Here is a 24,365-nt window from a genome sequence, read left to right as displayed (position 1 = left end):
AGACCTTTGTCTGCACCCATCAAACACAAACAAGTAACCAATGAGTAAAGTGTCTTACTATTTCTCCCTAAAATCATCAGGCAGCTACAATCGGGTGGACAAGCTATTCCTTAAAATGTCAGTTAATACCATTTAATAATTACCAATTGCACAATGTATGTGCAGTAATAGCAAATATACGGCATATATATGCATACATATAAAACTAAGCAAAGTCTTAGTAATCTTTGCGCTTCTGGGAAAGCTAAAATGACATAATAAACTTCCTCTTAAAGAAGATCTCTGCAGAGGCAGGGGCAATAACACAGCTGTACTGTCTTTGGGGTATAAAATATAGTCAATTTTGTATAAACAGCATGCAGCCAAAACATTATAACTTCAACTTAGCACTCATGGAAAAGGTAGCCTTAAAGTTTAGCATATCACCTCAAAGAGCTTTCTTAAGCATCTATTTCTGTCTCACTTCTCCCTCATTTTTTTTTTAAGCAGAGAAGAACATGAAAGAATAGACCCTTTCTAATACACTGTATTTCCCAGTGGGGAAAAAGGAGAATAAAATTGCAATAACAGAAGCATATTAGCATATTTTAAAACATTACTACCTTACCCTGAAATAAAGAATACTTAAAATAACGTAAAAGCAAGAGAAACTATATTTCATAAAGTGTTGCAAACTTTAAAACACCAAATTGAACTACTCCTATAGAACAATTTCATGCCAGATCGCTTTGGTGGCAAATTCACAGAGGCAGAACTGCTCTTTAGATCTTTAGATCAATGAGATTAATAAAGACAATGTCTTCCTCTGGGCTTAATTATATTGACTTAATTTCTTAATTACTGTTAACAATACATTTATGTTTTACAAGTCACATTTCATTTTTATAGCTGTTCTTTAATCATAAGGTCATCTCATATTCTGAAGAATCCTTGAAAATAAAAACAGCAACTGAAGATGGGATTCAGTCGGGCTTAATCCACTTAGACACTCTGCCTGAATCAATTCTTGTGCCAGTATCTTATGGGGCATTCCAGAAAAGTGCCAGACTTCTCAAAGAGAAAATGAAAATGATATTCTGGTTCCCCATAACTCCAAGGAGCAGGCCCGAGGAAAAACCGTGCATCAGACAAGCGTGCACAAGTGTGGTGAGGGAGGACAATGCCAGCTCGGGCACAACACCCCGCTGCTTAACGTTTAAAAAAAAAAAAAAACCCCACTGCGGATAAAATCACACTTATCCCTAGAAGATTCAGTGCGAGGACACAAAGAAAAGTAATGATAAGAAAGAAACAGGGCCAGGCAATGTGGTTCATGCTTGTAATTCCAGCACTTTGGGAGGATGAGGCAGGCGAATTGCTTGAGCCCCGGAGTTGGAGACCAGCCTGGGCAACATGGCAAAACCCAGTCTCTATAAAAAAAGTATTTTAAAAAAAAATTAGCTGGGTGTGGTGGCAGGCACCTGTAATCCCAGCTATTCGGGAGGCTGAGGTGGGAGGATTGCTTGAGCCCAAGAGGTTAAGACTACAGTTAGCCAGGATCATTCAACTGCACTCCAGCCTTGGTGACAGAGCAACACCCTGTCTCAAAAACAAACAAACAAACAAACAAAAAATGGGGAGGGCACTGATATTTACTAACAAGACCTCTAGACTGCAAATCTAACACATATATTAGTATGTCATTTCCTCTTGGCTTCCAATTGTATTTAATATGGTCAAACAATGCATATATTACAAAGAGAAACATAACTGCCTATACCTCTGCAGGTTAAACAAACTCACATTATTTTCTAAAAGAACGCAGCAACCCCGTCTGTCCTATCATCACACCATGAGCTCAGAAAGAAAATCTGACACATGCAGCCGAAAGTGCAAAACGTTATTTACTAACCTGGTGCCCCTGTGAAAGAAGTCGCTCCATATCACTTTAAAGAAAGAATCCTTACTATGAAACCAATCTCCAAAGCAGCTGATAGCCGAGAGGGGGCAAAACCGACTACCCTGAGAATCCAAATAAACGGGGAAAGCCTTCCTGTTCCCAAGCCCAGTTTTGGCTGACTCCCCAAAGGCGACTTAAGTCGTGGCCAAACCCACAAAGTACTTTAGCCTATAAGCTTTAGTAATGAACTTGAAACCACTCCCCATATGTTAAATAGACACTGGACTGCTGTGAGAAATAAAACCCACAGACAGAATGAGCTACAGCTTCAGGCTGCACTTCTGTACCTGCTGCCCAAGAAAATTAAAGTGACTGATTTATTTTAAACCAGGGAATACAGCCTGCCCTCCTTTAGGGCCATGAGATGACTTTTATGTTGTCCAAGTTGGGTGGCAGTTGTGGAACAGATAGCAGTGTAATTTCACATTGCAGAAGAGGGACTTTTGAAGTTATCATTTCTGATAATCAAATGTAGATACTGTGACTATTTCCAGATAACACTGAATATGCTTAAAAACCTCATCGAACCCAAAGATTAATTTTAAATTCAAGAGAAAAATTTGTCAAAGAATCTTCTAATTTCCGATTCTGAGTGCCTGTGAATCTTAAAACATTCTTTTAATTTATTTATTTATTTTTTTTTTTTTTTTTTTTTTTGAGACGGAGTTTCACTCTTGTTACCCAGGCTGGAGTGCAATGGCGCGATCTCGGCTCACCACAACCTCCGCCTCCTGGGTTCAGGCAATTCTCCTGCCTCAGCCTCCTGAGTAGCTGGGATTACAGGCACATGCCACCATGCCCAGCTAATTTTTTGTATTTTTAGTAGAGACGGGGTTTCACCATGTTGACCAGGATGGTCTCGATCTCTTGACCTCGTGATCCACCCACCTCGGCCTCCCAAAGTGCTGGGATTACAGGGTTGAGCCACTGCACCTGGCTAAAACATTCTTATAATTCGGTTGCACCACCTACATTTAGAACAGATTTATAAGCTACTACATGTCTTTTGACATGGATCTTTTACTTGCCTTTTACAATGGAACTTAATACCACTCGCTATAATTTCAAAGTAAGAAATTAAACTTATTTTTCATTTTAGTAAAATGATGATCAATTTCTTAAAGCAGTTAAATCTTAAAGCAGTCAGTATGTTCTAGCATACTGCTTAAGAAAGAATAAGAATCTGGAGTCAGGCATGGTAACTCACACCTGTAATCCCAGCACTTTGGGAGGCTCAGGCGGGTGGATCATGAGGTCAGGAAATCAAGACCATCCCGGCCAACACGGTGAAACCCCGTCTCTACTAAAAATACAAAAAAATTAGCCAGGCATGGTGGCGCACACCTGTAGTCCCAGCTACTCGGGAGGCTGAGGCAGGGGAATTGCTTGAACCAGGGAGGCCGAGTTGCAGTGAGCAGAGATTGCGCCACTGCACTCCAGCCTGGGCAACAAGACCGAGACTCCGTCTCAAAAAAAATAAATAAATAAAAGAATAAGAATCTATGCTTAGCTTTTTACACAATGTGTTCACAGTATACATTTTCCCCTAGTTTTCAACTCCAAGAACAGATTTAATTCTAACGGCTTTTTGCCATGGTTTGTGTTTTGTTTAAATAATAATAACACAATGGTCAAGGTTTCTGAACTTTAATTATTGTTTTTCCTAAGACATAAGATTGGACTAAATATGCCAAGTAAAATTTGATTCACCTGTTGCCAAATCGATTTACATGAATTTCTGGTAAAATTCAAGTTACTCAAAACCTATGAAATATAAGCCATTAGCTTAACAAATTCAGCCATGAAAATCCTGGATACTATTTTAGATCTAACACGTACCTTGCCCACCTCCTCTACCCACTCCCAGATCAGGGCTGGACAGGATCTCATGGGGTCACTTTAGAATGAGTGGACAAGGCAATCAACTGCACCGCTGGAAGAAAAAACAAGCCTGAAGACACGTGCTGACGACTTTCAAAGGAGCTCGTACCCCACCTGCTGGCAGAAGCAAGAGAAGGCTGGGTGACCTGAGCAAACCTCAGGGGAAACGTTACTACTTTGATGTTGGAAGAAAAACAGGAAAGGATCAGCTATGCGAGCGCATTAATGTCACATGCGATATATCATTAAAGATTATTGAATTGTTTCCCCACAAGAGTGAAATATTTCTAGAGGATGTAAAAATGCTCATGCAAAACAAAAGTAATTATATTCAAAGCCATCTCTTTTACGTGGCTCTAGTTTGCAAACATACATGATGATTTGCATGGCCAAGGAAATCCTCTGGTAAATAGTATCCATCTCTCCTCTACACAAAGAGCTTCAAAAAATACTTCTGGGAAACCAGCACAATCTTTGAAATGGAAGAAATGTGAATAAATCTCCAACTCGGCTAGATAAACTACTGTTGGGACTCTCTCCACAATTCTGTATGTCTGTATTCCCAGAATTGTTCTTATCGTTCAGTAAAAACTTATTTCCTTTTGTCACATATAAATTAATTCTACTAAAATGAATATCTGACATTAACCTTAATGAAGATGAAAAGTTAAGTCATGGGCCCCAAATGACACTATATTCTTTAATAAAACCCTGGCAATACTAAGTGTACAGCACAATATGACTCTTAAATGAGTCCACGGAGTACTACTAAAACTAAAATGAATAAGGATAGCTATTATTTAAGCTCTTATGATGAGCCAAGCTTGGTTCTAAAGTGCTTTATAAGTGTTAACTCATTTAAACCTTACCACTTTATTATGTCAGTTTTACAGATGACAGAAAACTGAGGCATCCAAAAGGTAGTAAGTACACTGGCAAGATCGCACAGTTAGAGACAGAGCTGGGATTAGAACCCAGGTCGGTGCCGCTAGCCATTTACTTTCATAACTCTGTCTTCCTGAGTGCATACCACTTAAACCCTGCCAGGCCCGGTCAAATGCGAGGGAGGGAAGACAACAGACAACACATGCGCTGTGCACAGTCCTTGCAAAGGCTTTCCAGAGAAGCAGCCACAGAACTGAGACCTGGAAGCGATACGGAAGAGAAGGGGTCCCCAGGCAGAGGGCACTTGCTCAGTCTGCCAAAGGAAAGGGGTAAGTGGGGTGGGGGCCATTGCAGGGACTGCCTGTAGGGACCTTAGTAAGGCTCAGGGACCAGCAGAAGAAAACGCTGTGAGGAAGACAGAATCCTCTCCTGTCACATCATGGAGCAAAGAAGTGTCACCAAGGGATACGAAACCAGAAAGTGACCAGATATGTATGTTGAAAGGATAAGGAGGAGGAATGAGGCCTTGCTGGGTGAGAAGAAATCATACATTCCGGGTAAACTCAAGCACAGAACAGTGCTGTAAAACGTACAAGTGTATGCCCTCATAAACTGTATCAAGGAGGCTTGTGCAGTAACCCTGCCAGCAGCAGGAGCTCACTGGCTCCCTTGTCAAGCCAGCTCAGGGCCGGAGCCACGTGGTGTTTGCTGATGCCATTCACAGAGCTAGGGGCGAGGAGGAAGGGCAGGCTGGTGGGAGCCGAGTGGGGAGATGCCCAAGCCAAGGAATTCACTATGGGAGGCTGGGTTTGAGGTCCTCTGAGCCATCCAGGAAGGATACCCAGCAGGCCCCAGAAGGCTACGGTGGGAGAACTGCTTGAACCCAGGAAGCAGAGGTTGCAGTGAGCTGAGATCACGCCACTGCACTGCAGCCTGGATGACAGAGCGAGACTCTGTCTCAAAATTAATTAATTAATTTAAATGAAAGGGGAAAGCAAAAGGCACAGGAAAAACACTTGAAAACAGCATTGGGAAAAGGGGGACCTAGTATGAGATGGAGCCGGCTTTCAAAGCTAGGATGCAAACCCGGGACCTCTGACTTTGCGCTCTTTCCACCGCCTGACTCCACACTCTAAATTATAAAAACAGTAATCCCTTCATTTGTGTGAAAAAAAAAAAAAAGCAGGGGGGCGTCTTTCACGTCTATTAGCTCATTAGTTCATCACAGTGATCCAGAGTAGGAAAAGGCAGGAATCCAAACCTGCCTCCTTCCTGGGCCCCCGCACTACCCCGGTCCTGCAGCGGACGGCGGCACCTGTCACCCCACTCCACGGAGCTGTAGTCATGGGCACAGAAGAGTGAGATGAGAGCCCCTCCCTCATGCCACACCAGCTAGAACCTGATCGCAAGAGCAGGGCGCAGCGGCTGCCCACCCAAATGACTGAGTTGCACTTCTCTCCAGGCTTCTACTTGCAGGCAGCGCTAAGAATTTAATTTGTTTCTGTGCTCAAAGCTCTTTTATTTAGTTCTTCTCATTGGTGATTCAGGGTGAATTACAAGATTTGCAATATTTCAGCTCTTTAATTTGCCATTGGCCCTAACCAAGAGAGAAGCCTTTACTTAAGCAATTGGTTTGAAATGAGATGGACGAGCTGAAACAATGGGCTCTCTGTTCTCGCGTCTCTGTGCCCACAAACTGGCATTCATTATTTAATCTGTGACGCGTGTTGCCAGGGCTGCGGCAATGACAACAGCGCTTATTGTCTTCACATCCCTTCCCTATCCTGCAACATCTGTCATGGCTCCCGTCTATATTTTATTTTGCTTCATTTACTTTTACAAGATTATTTTTAATTACTACAAATTGCTCTGAAATCTAACGCTGCGAAGCGTGACATCATTTTGTGACTTTGTAATAACAAAAAACTGAAGGTGCATGTGATGGCGCCCTTTTAAATTACTATAATTTTACGTAACACTGTATAATTTTGAACAAATTTTATCTCATGGTTAACTAGATAATCTCTCTTTTTAAATAACCTGATCAGTTCACAGATGACTTTGGACCCTTTTCATGTGATAATACATGTCTTCCTTTTACACAATGAGAATGTGGCTTTATATAACTAATCTGACACAATACAGTAACTTCTGCTTAAAAAAAAAAAAAGCTGAACATTTCTTAATATGCAGTTAAAAAGTAAATTACTATGCTGCTTGATGGATCTTTCATTTCCAAATTTCCTTATTATTTTCTTCCTTTTTAAAATAAGGAGCCACAGTGAAAATTGTCACTTGCCTTCGAATCAGTCACCTAAAAACTAGAGTGAGAATTTTTGTGGTTAAAAAAGGGTTCAAAATTGGTTTCTGCATCCCAGGATCAGAAGAGTTGGCCTTCCTGCCTGTCTCTGGACGTGGCACACCCATCCGCTATACAAAAGGCGGAGGTTTCACTCACAGCTGCCCCCACTATAAGGGAAGAGGGTACTAAACCTGGCAGGAACAAGCCCTTGATAATTTGCCTTCTTTCCTAATTGCCCAGAAGCATTTCCTTCCTTGCTTACCCAACCTAAGGAAGGGTTTCCTGTTGCCCTGGCAGTTCCTTTAACCTGAAGCCATTTGCTTCAGATCCTACCCTGTTGTTTGTATTGCTCTCGATCTGCTTTCTCACAAGACCTCGCCTTCCAGACAAACTGGCTTATTCCATTTTTCAAATTGCGCAGCTCTTTCTTTTGAGTTTGTGCCACTTTCCCCACTGCATCCATGCCCTTCCCCCTCCTCGGCAGTAAAGGGAGTCAAATTCTCCCCAGCATTTCAAGGGGCGGCCCAAATCCTTGTCCCCTACAAAGTATTTTCAGGTCACCCACCCTGCTTTAAAAAAAAATCGCTCAACAACTACAGCAATCAGCAGCAGTAAATCCATTAGGCAACAAATTATGCCTTGTGACTTTCTATTTGATCTGGATGGGTTATTTAAATAGCGATGGCATTTAACTTTTCATGTGCTTATACCGACTTCCTCCCACTTACTTATCAGTAACTACATATTATGAGTTATACCTCTGAAATCGACTCTTGTAAAAAGCACATAACAAAAATGCTACCTTACATTGCATTCATATATGTATTTGCGGTTTATAAGATATTTAAATCATTTATGTTACTTAATGATAATTGCCAAACAACTATTTGCCATGATATCTTACTAGAATCAATATCTTACTTGACATTCACATCTGCTGTATGAGTTAGATACCATTATTTTCCCCATTTTTCAGGTGATGAAAATGGGACCAAGAAGTTTAAATTTCCCAAGGTCAGGCATTTAACATGTACTTAGTGAGCACCTACTACATGACAGGCATTGTTATCAGCATTAATGATGAAAGCAGAAAACTTCTATCTTCGGGGAGTTTATATTCTATTAGGGAAGACTGACTATCAAAAATTAAAACAAATATATATAAAGCCAGATAATACTAAGTGCTGTTAAGAAAACCAAAGCAGAGTAAGGGACTGGAGAGAGATGGGGTAAGTAGGGAGGTGGCACACTCCTTAGATAAGGTGGTCAGAAAAGGCCTCCATGGGGAGATGACACTTGAGCAGAGACCTCAACGAAGTAAGGGGACGGGCCATGTAATCACCTGGGAAAAGGTTCCAGGCAGAAGAAACAAACTGCAAAGGCTACAGACTTGTTATGTTCAAGAACAACAAAAAGGCCAGTGTAGTCGGTGCTGTGAAAGGAAGAGCAACAGTAGAGGGTGTGTTGAGAGAAGAAACTGGGAAGTCTGATCTTGTACAGCTTTGGAAACCATTGCATAGTTTCATTTGGTCTTTTCCTTAAATATAATGAAAAGGCCCTGAAACAATTTAATTAAGGCAGTGAAACACTGTGCCATTTGAAAAGATAAGTCAAGTTGGGTAGGTAAAGAATAGACTGAGAAGGGCTGGGCACGGTGGCTCATGCCTATAATCCCAACACTTTGGGAAGCTGAGGCAGGTGGATCACTTGAGGTCAGAAGTTCAAGACCATACTGGGCAACATGGTGAAACCCCTCTCTCGACTTAAAATAGAAAAATTAGCCAGGCATGGTGGTGGGCACCTGTAATCCCAGCTACTCAGGAAGCTGAGGCAGGAGAATTGATTGAATGGGGAGGCAGAGGTTGCAGTGAGTCGAGATCGTGCCACTGCACTCCAGCCTGGGCAACAGAGAGAGACTGTGTCTCAATGAAAAATAAACATAAAAAAAGAATAGAATAGACTGAGAGAAGGCAAACTACTTAGGAGAACACTGAAGTAGTCCAGGTGGGAGATGAAGAGAAGTAGTCAGATCTAGGATCTACTGTGAAGATAGGGCAAAGAAGATTTTCTGATGTGGGTTGTGAGGCAGAGTGTAAAAGAAAGAGAAATGCCAAGGAAGACTCTAGGACTCAAATGAGTAACAGGGAGAAAAGTCTAATTATTAAGCCGGGGAACATTGTGGGTGGGGGTCTGAGGAGAAACAGTAAGTTTTAGGGGCAAATCAAGAGTGTCATTTTGGGTAGGTTAAGTTTGAGAGAACTTTTAGATACCCAAATGAAGAGCAGTAGGAAGCTGGATATGTAAGTTTAAGGCTTGGATACATAAGTCTGAGATTCAGGACTGGGGTTTGGATACCTAAGTCTGAGAACTGACCACTGGATGTAGAAACATGGAGGTCACTGGTGTCCTCAAGAGTGGGCTCAGGGGAATTTTATGCAAAAGCCTAAAAAGTGAGCTCAAATGAGAATGTGACAAGAGATTGCTGAGAGAAATTAAAGACCTAAATAAGTGGATATACCATGTTCATGGATTAAAAGACCAATATTTTTAAGTTTTCTTTTCTCTATAAACTGATCTATAGATTCAACAGTATCCCAGTTATAATTTCATCAAACTGTTTTGTACAAATTGATAATCTCATTCTAAAATGTGTATAGAAATTTAAAGTAGTTAGACTATCTAGAGCAATCATAAAAAATAAAACCAAAGTTGGAGGACTTCACACTACCTGACTTCAAAACATCATACTAAGTCTACAGTAATCAGAACGGTGTGGTATGAGGACAGGATCAACAAATAGATCAATGAGACATAATAGAGAGCTCACAAATAGACTCACACTTACATGCTCATTCAATTTTCATGAAGGTGACAGAAAAATCCAACAGAGAAAAAAATGACTTATTAACAAATGATGCTAAAATAACTAAATATCCACATAGCAAAAACAAATAAATCTCAACCCTGATTTCACACCACACTCAAAAATTAAGATGGATCATAGACATAAATGTAAAAACTAAAATTATAAAGCTTTTAGATATGGCTTAGAAAGCAATCAACATAAAAGGAAAAAATAAGCCACTTTTAAAATTTCTATTCATTTAAAGGCACTGTTTAAAAACTAAATAGGAAAGCCACAGCCTGGGAGAAAATATGTACAAATCATATATCTGACAAAGAACTAATATTTTCAAATACATCATGAATGCCTACAATTTGATAAAAGTGAGCAAAAGATTTACTGGACATCAACAAAGGAAGATAGACTAGTGACAATAAGCACATGAAAAAGTGCTCAATGTTAATATTCATCAAGGAAATTTAAGAAACACACAATGAGGTACTGCTACAACCCCACCAGAACAAGTGAACGTTAAAAAGACCATCAAACCCAAATGCTGGCAAGGATGCAGAGAGAGCACAACTCTCATTCACCATGGGTCAGAGTGTAAAACTACATTCACCATGGGGGTAAAACTACAAGGAGCTTAGAAAAAATTCTAGCCATTGTTTATAAAACTAAATATACACCTATCCTATGGCCCAGTCATTTCATTCTGAAGTATTTTTCCAAGAGAAAAGAAAACACAGACACAAATAGATGTATTCATGGTAGTCAAAACCTGGAAGCCACTCAGGCATCCGCCCTTAAAAAAATGAATAAACAACCTGTTGAATAATCAAACGATAAAATGATACTTAGCAGGCCGGGCGCGGTGGCTCAAGCCTGTAATCCCAGCACTTTGGGAGGCCGAGGCGGGTGGATCATGAGGTCAAGAAATCGAGACCATCCTGGTCAACATGGTGAATCCCCGTCTCTACTAAAAATACAAAAAATTAGCTGGGCATGGTGGCACGTGCCTATAATCCCAGCTACTGAGGAGGCTGAGGCAGGAGAATTGCCTGAACCCAGGAGGCGGAGGTTGCGGTGAGCCGAGATCGCGCCATTGCACTCCAGCCTGGGCAGCAAGAGCGAAACTCCGTCTCAAAAAAAAAAAAAAGATACTTAGCAGCTCAGAAAGGAATGGATTCACTCAGAAAGGAATGAATTACTGATATACATGGTATGAAAACATCTCAGAAACATTACGCTGAGTGAAAAAAGCCTTACATGAAAGAATACATACACTGTATGATTCAAATTTGATAATCTTCTAGAAAGGCAAAAATGACATATGGTGGGGAAAAAATCAAAATAGTGGTTGCCTCTGGCAGAGTATAAGAGGATGGTCTGGGGGCGAATTGGGAAGGAACACGAGGGAACTTTCTGTGGCAATGGTCGTGTTCTGTACCTTGAAAAGGGTTTGGATTGCAAAGATGGTACATGCATTTTTCAGAACTCTGAATGGTATACTAAAGATTGGAGCATTTCAGTGTATATACATTTTTCTTCAAAAGAGAACTAGAAACAAACAGGGAAGCAAATGAATCATATGCACACTGAAATGTTTAGGAGTGAGTGTACTGATGCCTGCAACTTCCTTTAAAATGTATCTAAAACATAAATTGAATGGACAGAAGGATAGAGCGATAGATGGGTGACAAGACGTATAGTCAAGCAATAAAGCAAACTATTGATTGTAGAATCTAGATAGTGGTTTATGGGTGTTCACCTTAAAATTCTTTCAACTTCCCTGCATGTTTGAAATGTTTATAAGATATTGTTAGAAGAGAGTGTGGGGTACGGAATTAGAGACAGTGAGAATAGACTGATAACTTATCAGAGTTTTGCTTTGAAGAGGAACAAAGATGTGAGGCAAATCTGGAGGGAGATAAAGAATTAAGAGGAGGTATTTGCAAAGAAGGGAGACATTATAGAATGTTTGAATAAGAATGATCCTGTAAAAAGAGGTACTTTAATGAAGATAGTGGGCAGATGCTATGGAAGCAGAGTTCTGAACAGGCGAGAGCAACAGATCAGGTACACTGGGGTGCAACGGACCTCAACCAGGAGGACGCACATGTGTTCGTGATAAAGAGAAAGGGATGAGGGACAGATGATGGATGGATGCAGGAGGATATGGGAGCTGGGAAACTGCTTTTAGTTTCTAGGAAACGATTTCCTATTTACCAGGAAATGCAGTAGGGTTGCCAGAGAGAGCCGAGTGTCAGCAGAGGCAGGGATGGACGGTAGGGTAATCAATTTAATGTCATCAGAGTGGTGTGTGTGTGTGTTGCAGGTGTGCTCCGCTGTTTGGAAGAAAGTGGCGAGTTATGCCCGAATAACCCTGATTTTAACCAGGGTTTTGTTTTGCGGGAGAGTAGGATAGAAAGAGGAGGGAGGCGAGTAGAGTAACCACGACAGTGGACCAAGTAGATAAGGTGAGTAAAGCGGAACGTTGGACTACACAGGGCACTGATGGAAAGTAAAAAGGTGGCGGAGTCAAAGGAGTGGACGTAACACAATTGTTGATCTGAGGATATTAGAAGACAGAGCAGAAAAGTTGGCAGATGGTAGAGCTGAGATGTAAATCCAAACGTCTGACTCCTGATTTTATTTGATTGATTGAAACAGGGGTTTGTTTGCTTGCTTGCTCATGTATTTATTTATTGAGACAGGGTCTCACTCTGTCACCCAGGCTGGAGTGCAGTGGTGCATTCATGGTTCACTACAACCTCTGCCCCTTGGGCTCCAGTGATTCTCCCACCTCAGCCTCCCGAGTAGCTGGGACTACAGGCATGCACCGTCACACTCTGCTACTTTTTGTATGAGTGTTTTTGTAGAGATGGAGTCTCCCTATGTTGCCCAGGCTGGTCTCAAATTCCTGGCTCAAGTGATCTGCCTACCTCAGGCTACCAAGTGCTGGGATTACAGGTGTGAGCCGCTGTGCCCCGCCCACCCTCTGAACTGGAACACTCTCCAGCACTTTCAGGACTTTTGGTCTATATGTACTCTCTGTGTTTGGAAAATACGTGTACCCATTTGGTCTTTTCAAGACCCACGGGTATTATTTGACTTCATATTCTTAAAAATAATTTCTATGGAAGTGTTTTTCTTTCATAGAATGGAAAATATAAGACATAAAGAGCTGGCATACTTTTTTTAACACTTCATGAAATTGGCTATCAGAGGAAAATGGATCCTCCTGTCTCAGCACATCTTTGTGTCTTACAGTTCTCATTCCTAAAAAGAACATGTTGCTACTTGGAACAAAACAAATACCACATTTGGAGGATCTGAAGAAACTAGACTCAAAGTAATTATTTCAACAAAATTTATTCTAAAAACATGTAAGCACTAAGTCAGTTCACTCTCAGAAGGAAAAAAAAAAAAAGACAGTACCACACTTTCAGGCATTCATAATTTTAGAGGGACCGCTAATTGCGTATTTAAGAAACCATTTGAGTAACATTTAAGTACTCAGAAAAAACATCGACATTCCCTAGCCTGGCCATCCACTTTTAAAGTCCAGTCTCTTATCATTTCCCAGCACACGTGCCATGTCCCAGGAAAATGAATTAGCCCCATTCTTCCCAAAGAATGTCGTACCTCCGAGCCTTTCTCTTGCTGTTCCCTCCCTTGGATCACCACCACCGAAACCTGCCCAATCTTGCCCAAGGACGTCCCATTGTCCTTCAGGCTCCAGCTCAACAGGCTCCAAGCCAGACAGTGACCACTAAAGCTCTTTACCTGCCATACATAAGGCATCTGTCACTTTGTATCTGGTATCATAGCTGCTTATAGATAGCGAATAGCTCTAGAACCTTCCACCTTAGAATCGTCTAATATTTGAATCTAGATCTCTATATTTACCTACCACTGTAGTGGACACCTCACATAGTGCCGAACATATTATAGTCAATTAACAGCTAATAACATACGAATATATATTTTCGAGAGAATCATAAGGAAAAGTTAAATACAACGTTAGGTGTACCTATGTTAAACTCGGCATTCTGTGTCTGAAGTACAGACACTGCACTACAGGAATACTATAGTAATTCCTGGAAAGATTCAGATTTTATTGTTGTGAGACACTGCCAAAGTATCCTTCAAAATGTTTACCCCAATTTAAATGCTTGTCATAAAGTTGGAAGGGAGCCCCGATCTCAGCAACGTATATCTTACCTCTATTCTGTTTCCTATTCCAACAGAATACAGTATTAATTACAAACATGAGCCACGTATTTAATTTTAAATGTTCTAGTAGCCACAATAAAATAGGTGAAAATAATTCAATGACAGTTTCTTTAACCTAATTTATCCAGAATACTGTGTAATGTTAAAATGTGATCCACACCAAAATTATTAATGAGATATTTTACATTTCTTGTGTACTAGGAAATCCAGTGTCTATTTTACACTTAGAACACATTTCAACTTGGACAGGCCACATTTCAATTCTCAAATAACCACATGTGGCTAGGGGACATCATACTGGGCAGTACAGGTCTAGAACGTCCCTGGGGCTACAGGCTGCTTCTTTCAGCCCTGTACTCTCCACAGTGATTTACCCATTAAATGAGATTAAATGCAACAAGCACGTAAAAAACCAAAAAGTTAAAGAACTAAACAGGGAGGGGTTCAATAACGGCCAGCTTCTTTTCCTTCTCATGCAGCAGACCCTCAATAAATGTTTCTTGGGTTGACTTTCCAAACTGGAAACAGTACTGTAGGATTAAGGCCGTCAGGCTCAGTACTCTCCAAACTATCTTGTCACCTCAATGTAGGTTCATGGCAGATTTTCCTGGCAGAAGAACAGTTACCCACCAATAAACTATTCTAGCTATTTGGAAATAACAATTTCTCAGAATAATTAACTATTATCCTAGTCTTCATCAGTCCCCAGTGGATCTGATTTTAGACAAACCTGTAGGGTTTGTTCATCCCTAGCTGAACTAATGAAAGTGAATTTCTGAGTCCAGGAAGATAAAGAAAGATTCAGTAAGACTGTCTTTCTAAATGAAGCAGCAGCCACCCCCAAGTCCATCCAGAAATGGCTGGTTAGACTGATTCTGCATTATAGAATCCTGTCTGCCCAGAGTCAGGGAGAAATGCAGCAAGCGAGCTGTCTAAGCAAATACTTGGATATCCGAAGTATTAGACGTAATTATCCTAATTTCAAAGAATTAGACAGAATAAAGAATTAGGAACACTAAGATATTTTTATCATAATTGAATTCTGTTTGAGGACTCAAACAGCATTTCAGAATTTCTTTTGCTCAAAGCAACATTATTGTTCAGGATGGTACCATAAAATTTGTAATTCAAGCTTCCATGTCAGTTAAACTTCTATGTAGTTTAATTACTTATTCAAAATATGAATCAACAAGTCTTTATTTTATATATAATAAATATAACAAAATATCTCATCTGGCAAAATTGCAACTAGACTAGGTAACATAGGAATTTCCTTATGAATTCTTAACTCTTATGCAAACATTCCAGCCAATCAAAGAGATTTTTCACATGCAATGCCTCCATAGTGACGCCTCATGCTAACTCCCTTCATCAGTAAGTTAACACTGCTTTAAACCTTCCAGTCTCTGTCCATCCATTCCCTGTTAGATTCCTTCTAGAATCTCTCAACTCATCTAGCCAGCCATTCATTAAACAAATATTATTGAGTTCGTATCTACAGCAGAGTGCTAGGCACCCAGCACACAACAGAGAGTCAACCAAATGTGGTCCCTGCCCTGAAAAGCTTACAGTTGAATTCTCTTGCCAATCACTGCCCATTCTGCTTATCCACCTCTGGCCCCCTCTGTCTCTCAGGCTGCAGGCCTGTGCCAAAGTACCAGCTAACAAGCCCCTGGCCAGGGTTTCACTGAGTCTGTGTGGTACATTAGATGTCTGTAGGACATGGTCATCTCTGCTCTATACAGGCCTACTTTCTGGATTCGTAACGTTGGAATAGACTAAGTGCCTTGAGTATATTCTCTTATTTTTTGTGATCAAATTACTTTCCCTCAGCAATGCCTTCTTTTGTTTTTCATTAAGTAAATATCTCCGTGCCCCCAAGTGGCTGATGGTTCTCTCACGTTGCAAGAGTTGACTGTACAAAATGCAGCACCTAAGAACTTGATGACCATATTATCAACCTAGAAGAAAATGTTATGGACTTGTGCATCAGGAATCTAAAATATATTTGCATATTTTATAACTCATTTGAATGTCATCATTCCCAGAAAATAAAATTCAGGCCATTTTTCCCTTGTTAATGTTCATGGGATGGTGTGGTGTGTGTGTGTGCACTGGGGGCATGGTGAAAATGAGGAAGGTTGATGCAGGTTAAAGAACAGCCATCTTCCATGGAGCAGCAAGCATATTATCTCCGAATTCTCATTTAGGAAAAGAAAGTATTTTTCCCTGATAATTAAATGAAATTTAGATATTACTAGAACCAACTTGGTTTTTTAAAAAGGGAACAAAAATATTTTGTTTAAAAAAAGAGTATGATTATCAGCCTCAAGAACAAAATTTGGCCAGGCACAGTGGCTCATACCTGTAAACCCAGCACTTTGGGAGGCCAAGGCTGGTGGATCATCTGAGGTCAGAAGTTCGAGACCAGCCTGGCCAACATGGTGAAACCCTGTCTCTACTAAAAATACAAAAATTAGCCCAGCATGGTGGTAGATGCCTATAATCCCAGCAGCTCCAGAAGACCGCTTGGACCTGGCAGGTAGAGGTTACAGTGAGGTAGCACCACTGCACTCCAGCCTGGGTGACAAGAGCAAAGATCTGTCTCAAAAAAAAAAAAAAAAAAAAAAAAAAAAAAAAAGAAGAAGAAGAAAAAGAAGAAAAAGAAAATTAACTCTTGTATTTGGGAGTGCATCTGCATTTTTTTTTTTTTTTTGTAAAGACTGAAAGGAGGATTTCTGGGCTGGTAAACTGATGAAGTAAGTAACAGTGAGAAACAGGTTTATCAGTTTACCAACTGCTGAGAAAAACAAGGCAGGTTCACAAGGTAACAACAATACGGAAGAGATAGAAATGAATTTTTCCTTAACGCATAGGATTCCTGGATTACTCATATACCTGCATTCATTCAGTTAGTGCTTCAATAACCCCAGCAGTTTGTCTCTGGTTTTCTAATATCCCATCTCTCTATTAGCTTCCCACATAAAAACCCAAGCCAAGAGACAATATAACAACAAATAAGATAACAAACTTTTATTACACATTTGTTGAATTGTTCTAAAAACTTTTCATGTTTCCTGAACACTAATCCAGGAAAGTGCTGTCAAGATGATGACGAAACTCAGTTTATTCCTGGACAAAAAGGCTTTGACACATCTGCTTGTGGTTATCTACATTTACAAAAACACATCACTATCATCAAGGGCTTAAGACAAAGACAGACATTTATTAAGTTCCGTCTATATATAGCACTTCAACTGCCAACTCTGATCACTTGTTTGAGCTTAGATTCTCTGCTGTCATGACAGGAGTTGGTTTGTATCTGTTAATGAAACTGTTTATTTGAATTGTATTCCTTTCCTCCAGTATCTACTGCGTAACCACCCATGCTATGCACTCTGCTAGGCACTGAGAATCCGATGATGAATCAGACAGACATTGGCCTCAAAAAGCTGGCAAACTCATGAAGGAGGTCAGTCTACATGGCTCTGACGAAACTCTACTGTCCACAAACAAAGCTGTGCAAACACAGAGGAACAGAAGTAATTCGGCATGCTGGGAAAATGGTGCTCAGGGCAGACCCCTCCAGTGCACAGGATGTTTCTATCTATAAACAGTCACAGGAGGAGGGGCATCCTATTCAAAGAGCCCCAAAGGAGAAAAGCACATGGCACTGAAAAGCCTGCAGAGGGTGTGGGAGGAAGATGCATCTATATATATTGGAAGGCTGGAAATAAAATTGAAAAAATGCATGGCACCCACATTGAGCAGGGTCTTGAATGCCACTCTAAGGAGTTTTAGATCTACTCTTGGGTGATGGGACGTGCATAGAAGAATTTAAGCTGTAGAATAATGTAATCTAATTTGTGCTTCGGAAAGATTGCTCTGTAAACCTGTGGACACAGAGCCAGCAGTATTCCTCAGATAACAGCCCCTTTGGGCAGTGGCCACAGTGGAAATATCTGTATACGGAAGACAAAGAAAAGGTACGGATGAGAAAAAAATATTTGTGCTATTAAAAACTTAGACACCTTTTCATTCATTTTAAAAGTACATTTTTTTAATTATACTTTGATTTCTAGGGTACATCTGCAGATCTTGCAGAATTGTTACCTAGGTATACACTTGCCATGGTGGTTTGCTGCTTCCACCCTCCGTCCCCTACATTAGGTATTTCTCCTAATGTTATCCCTCCCCAACCTCCCCACCCCCGCTATCACTCCCCCAGCCTCTCACCTGCAACAGACCACAGTGTGTGATGTTCCCCTCCCTGTGTCCATGTGTTCTCATTGTTCAACACCCACCTATGAGTGAAAACATGTGGTGTTTGGTTTTCTGTTCTTGTGTCAGTTTGCTGAGAATGATGGTTTCCAGGTTCATCCATGTCCCTATAAAGAACACAAACTTATCCTTTTTAATGGCTGCACAGTATTCCAGGGTGTATATGTGCCACATTTCCTTTGTCCAGTCTATCAGTGATGGGCATTTGAGTTGGTTCCAGGTCTTTGCTATTGTAAACCATGCTGCAATGAACATACATGTGCATGTGTCTTTATAACAGAACAGCTTATAATCCTTTGGATATATACCCAGTAATTAGATTGCTGGATCAAATAGAGTTTCTATTTCTAGATCCTTGAGGAATCGCCACACTGTCTTCCACAACGGTCGAACTAATTTACACTCCCACCGACAGTGTAAAAGTGTTCCTATTTCTCCACATCCTCTCCAGCATCTGTTGTCTCCAGATTTTTTAATGATCGCCATTCTAAGTGGCGTGGGATGGTATCTCAATGGGTTTTGATGTGCATTTCTCTAGCATTTTTTCATATGTTTTTTGGCCTCATAAATGTCTTCTTTTGAAAAGTGTCTGTAAATTTTAAGTGCTACTAACTTTGATGAGTTCACAATGGTTGATGACCCTCACATTCTTCACTAACTCTTCACTATCTGTAACAGAGGAGAATAAAGCAGAAAACAAAACGCATTAATACCAGTTCCTGATTTTAGCCAATAATGATGATGCACCTGCTGCCAATATCAGAATGAAGAAATACTGTTGTTTTTACCTAGGTCTCTCTCTACATTACTACTAAATAATAGTACGTGATATAGCTGGGCTGAACTACATTGCCCACAATTCCCTTTCTTGTGGGCGTCCACTTAGGGTGAAAGGATATTCTCTCCTGAGAGTTGAGAAAAGAAAAGAGGCATGGGTGTACACACATGCCTTTACCCAGTTATTCAATCAAATACTAATCTACTGCTGCTGTGAAGGGATTTTGCAGACGTAAGATATCGAATCAGCTGATTTTAGTTAGTCGAAAGGAAGATTATCCTGAGTAGAATTGATGTAATTATACTGAGTAGGCTGAGTCCTTTAAAAGAGGGCTTAGGCCCTCCCTGGCTTCAGATACTCCAAGCTTCAGCTCCATTCACCGGGCTCCAGCCTGCTCTACCTGCCTGCCTGCTTGCTCCGTGGATTTCAAGCTTGCTTAGCCAGTCCCACAACTGAGTAAGCCAATTCCTTGTAATAAATCCCTTAATATGTGTAACCTGCTAAGTCTACATCTCTGGTAAACCCTGACTGGTTCGTGATGTTACAGTTATTACTGTTGAAAGGACACAGAGGAAGACCTCTTGGCATGGAATCATCCAGAAAGTCACGAAAGAATCTCACTGTTGTACGAGCACTCTCCCGATCTCTTGCAGTACTGGTCACGACAGGAGAAGACTGTGAGTCAGTTTTTCACAAAATGAGATTTATGAGAATTTAGAGGTGCACAGTGAGGTGAGGCTATGCTACTCCGCTCTAGCCAATGAGATGTAGTTGGGAGTACTGGAAATTATGAAGCGGGGCCTGCAAAGGGAGGTGGCATGCCCGTCTTCCCCTCTTCCTCCATCCTCTGTCTGTAATGTAAATGTGATGTTGAGAGCCCCAGCAGCCATATGAGACAAGGGCCACATCCTGGAGGTGGCAGATTGGAGAGCTCTAGAGACTGATGACTTGTAGAGCCATCATGCCAGCTCCTGACGGACTACTTCCAGACTGCTTAGACATGACAAATAAAGCCACTACCTGGGAGCTCTGATCCTTGCAGTAAAACACAATTCCTAACTGATACAAGAATTCTTCTCTTTAGTCTTCCTATTCCCTTAGCAGTAGCCGTCCACATCTAAGTTGCTACACTATCAGGAATAGCTGTATTTCATTTCCCTCTATGTACATGGGACATGCTAAGTGTTTAAGAGGATTAGGGGAGACAGCCACAGTAAAAGCTTTTTCGTCTTCCTCCATGTTTCTATGTTTTGGCAAAAGAATACGAGAAATTTTCATAGTCTGCAATAAGTGATTTCACAAAGCCACAAACTTTAATTCCCATGGAATAGAATTTCATATGGCAAGCCTGTGGTTACATCCAAATCCACTTATTCAACAGATTTGTTCTGGGGAAAAAAAAAAAAAAAAAACCTCGCTCTCCTATCTCTTTAGATAGGCTGTCTTTTCACGTTGGAGTCATCTAATTTTCCCCAAACCAGCAACCCTTGCACATGTCTGGGGTATATTTTTTTGCTGAATGCAAACCACATGGTCATTTCAAAGCCTGTAATTCAGTTCAGAAGCACTGGGCTTTCTGGATGCTCGTGAACATAACCATCAAGAGTGACACACATTTCTGGCAGTAACCTTGCCAGCTCCAACTCTGTTTTGTCTCTATATCACAGTGAATAACTGCCTGACACACGAGGCAGCTGACACGTGGAAGGAAAAATATCAGGCCTGTGACCAGGGGGAAAATGAAGTGATTAATAAGGAAAACACAACAAGAAACATCAAACAGGAAACAGCTGACACTTCCCAGGCCTTTAGCTTCAAGTAAATTTGTTTTCTCCTCACACTGACTATAGAAGGCTGGATCGAAGGATTGACATGATATAAAGGTGTCAGATGTCTTCCTCACCCAGGGTCATTCATGATACTGAAGAGTCTTTGACTGTTTTTTGGGTTTTGGGTTTTCTTTTTAAAGGGAGGAAGGAGGCCGGGCGCAGTGATTCACGCCTGTAATCCCAGCACTTTGGGAGGCCAAGGCAGGTGGATCACGAGGTCAAGAGATCGAGACCATCCTGGTCAACATGGTGAAAGCCTGTCTCTACTAAAAACACAAAAATTAGCTGGGCATGGTGGTGCGCACCTGTAGTCCCAGCTACTTGGGAGTCTGAGGCAGGAGAATCGCTTGAACCCAGGAGGAGGAGGTTGCAGTGAGCCGAGATCGTGCCGTTGCACTCCAGCCTGGGTAACAAGAGCGAAACTCCATCTCAAAAAAAAAAAGTGGGGGGAGGAAGGGAGGTGAGGTTAACATAATTATAACCCTGAATAGATAAACTTGGGAAACTATAAGCATAAATGTAATGGGCCGGAGTGTTCCCTGGTGAGTCCCCACTGCTGTGCCCCAGCTCCTTGGTTCATGCCATCTCCTTCCTTTGAGAGCTCCCTGGGCATTCCTCTCTGGCTGGCCTGGCCCCCTTTCCCAACACCATCTGTTAAACACTGGTGTTCTTGGGCTTCTGAACGAGTCTACCTGTAGACTGTGTCTCCTCATTCTACATCCTCATAGGAGAGGAGTCTCATAGACATTCATTCATACCCACAGCTTGACTCCCAATGCCACCATTCCTTCCTTCTTTCTCCTGAAGGCCCAGCGCCTACCGAACTGCCTGCCCCACGAGTACCTACTTCATCAAGTCTCAAACTGAACACAGTCATGCTTTCCCACCTTGCATCTCAATTCCCCCTCTTTCCCTGTCTCACAGCCCAGCCACATAGGCACCCTGTACCTCCATTACTGGCCCCATCATGTACCCAGAGGCCACTTCCTTCCTCTTATCTATTCCACCTTATTTCATCTACTAAGAGTCGTGGGGGCTGGATGGCCCCAAATGAGATTCTTGCATTCTGGGAATGCAGATGGATCGGGGGCCCCGGCCCTCCATCTGGTATTCAGTACTGCACCTGCTGATCTGCAAGGTGAGAAAGGGGGCCCTCAGACACAAAGGTCTCTCTGAGCAAAGCAGGGGGCAAACCAGGAGAAGGAAGAGGACCCGTTTCCCTGCCCAGCCCCAGAGTAGCTGAGGCTGATGGAGCAAGTAGCCTAGGAAGAAGTGGAGAGGACTGTCTTTCCCCCTGCCTCTGTGAGTCACAGAAAAACACAGTAACCTCAGGCTCCTGGTGACAAAGGGAGTCAAGGACATTTCTGCAGGGCACATGCCAGGTTCCAGCATCTTTCTAGAGCTCTGCCCCCTCCATCCCCCAGATCTGCAAACTTGAAAAAACAAGGCGTGGCGTGTGACTCCCCTTGGCATAAATCCTCTTCAGGAGGATACCAGCTATGGCTGAGGTGGCCCCTCACCCACAAAGCCCTTTGGCCCATGGTCGTCAACAAGGAAGCCAAAGCGGAAGGCCACCCAAGGGAGTGGGGCCCTCAAAATACATGTGAGACAATACCAAGACACCACCAGGAATACCTGGAGGAGACTTTCATTAAAGGTCCTACAGATCCACGTGGAAACACAAACCAGTGAAATCTGCATAAGCTCCACTGACGAGACATCATTTGAACCCTCGCACTGGCAGGGTCTGAAGATATTTCATAATCTGTCTCCTACTTTTGACCTCAACTATAGCTCCCCTACAAAACATTTCTACAGATTGCTATCAAGGTCATCTTCCAAAATTTTAACTCCAGCAGTGTTCTGGGCTGGCTCATACCGGCTCCTGAGAGCAGACTGGGAAATTTTCAGCAATTTTGCCAGTCAGAGTTTGAATACAGCAATAATTTATTAAAAATTAAATTATGTAAAGTTAGAATAAAATAAATTGTATTAAAGTAAAAGTCCTCAAGTTATCACTTATTACTTTTCTACATTTTAATAATATCTATTGTCTTGACGTTACTTATGCCTATTTTATCTGCAGTGCAGTCCCCTCTTATCTGTGGTTTCATGTAACCAAAATTTCAGTTACCCACAGTCAACCATGGTCCAGAAATATTACATATATTACAAGTATTACATTACAATACTACTTTTGTAATTTGTATCCATTATTAAGTAAAATACAGTTACTTGAACATAAGCACTGTGATACTGATACCACCACAGTTAATCTGATAACTACCAAGAGATGGTTACCAAGTGACTAGAAATCCTGACAGGAAGAAATTGGGGAGTAAGAGATTTCATCACACTACTCAGAATGGTGCACATTCAACATGACTTGTTTATTTCTGGCGTTTCCATTTATGCTGCAATGCCTAGGCCGTTCACCTCACTTCATCTTCTCACACAGTCATTTTATCATCTCACACCATCACAAGAAGGGTGACTACAGTACAATAAGCTATTCTAAGAGAGAGAGAAAGAGAGATCCCATTTACGTAACTTTTTGTTTGAGACAGAGTCTCGCTCTGTCGCCCAGGCTGGAGTGCAGTGGTGCGATCTTGGCTCTCTGCAACCTCTGCTTCCTGGGTTCAAGCAATTCTCCTGCCTCAGCCCCTCAGTAGCTGGGACTACAGGCACACCCTGCCACATCCAGCTAGTTTTTTTGTATTTTAGTAGAGTCGGGCTTTCACCGTGTTGCCCAGGCTGGTCACGAACTCCTGAGCTCAGGCAATCCACCCAGTATGGCCTCCCAAAGTGCTGGGATTATAGGCGTGAGCCACTGCACCCAGCCTCATGTAACTTTTATTACAGTATATCATTATATCTGTTCTATTTTATTATTATTAATTTCTTACTGTTCTAATTTATACATTAAATTTTATCATAGGTATGTATATATAGGAAAATAATATCATGTGTATAGGATTCAGTACTATTTGAGGTGTCAGGCATTCACTGGGGTCTCAGAGCATTTCCCCCTTGGCTGAGGGTAGACTACTGATGTGAAAAGACTGTGTAATGTTGTGTTGTGCTGCTACTGTGCCTGTCTTCCCAATTCCCTGTAACTTGATATTGGCCGTGATGAGGACCGTTTCATACTGAAATTGACAAACACCATGATCACATCGTTTTTGTTTTGTTAATTGTCCAGGGTGAAGAAGGTGACGAAGAAAATGTTAATCAAATGTGTGGTGCTTGTAGTAGTTATATCGTGAATAAAACAAAAAAAAGAAGGAAATATTCTTCTAGTATTAAAAACATACTGGCCCACTCATAAAGATGTTTCATGAATAAGTAAAGTTCTGGGATACAACTTTGCTGCTTTCACTTTCAAC

At 41.4% G+C, this 24,365-nt stretch overlaps 1 protein-coding gene across 4 annotated transcripts in view; it reads right to left on the bottom strand.

Moving 5' to 3' along the window:
• The window catches only part of PLD1 (phospholipase D1), a 213,242-nt gene that overhangs the window by 170,893 nt on the left and 17,984 nt on the right, over positions 1-24,365 (bottom strand). The window contains exon 1 of one of the 4 annotated variants that reach the window (XM_074405438.1): positions 1,892-2,627. The exons of the other annotated variants lie outside the window; for them this stretch is intronic. The gene's annotated coding sequence lies outside the window, so the exon portion shown is untranslated. Of the gene's footprint in view, positions 1-1,891; positions 2,628-24,365 lie in introns of those variants that run through there. 4 annotated transcript variants of the gene reach the window in all.

This window comes from Saimiri boliviensis, chromosome 9 (assembly GCF_048565385.1).
Source record: "Saimiri boliviensis isolate mSaiBol1 chromosome 9, mSaiBol1.pri, whole genome shotgun sequence".
In the NCBI taxonomy this organism is placed as follows: domain Eukaryota; kingdom Metazoa; phylum Chordata; class Mammalia; order Primates; family Cebidae; genus Saimiri; species Saimiri boliviensis.
The sequence above is the reverse complement of the archived record's forward strand: the minus strand, read 5'-3'. Positions and strand labels throughout refer to the sequence as shown.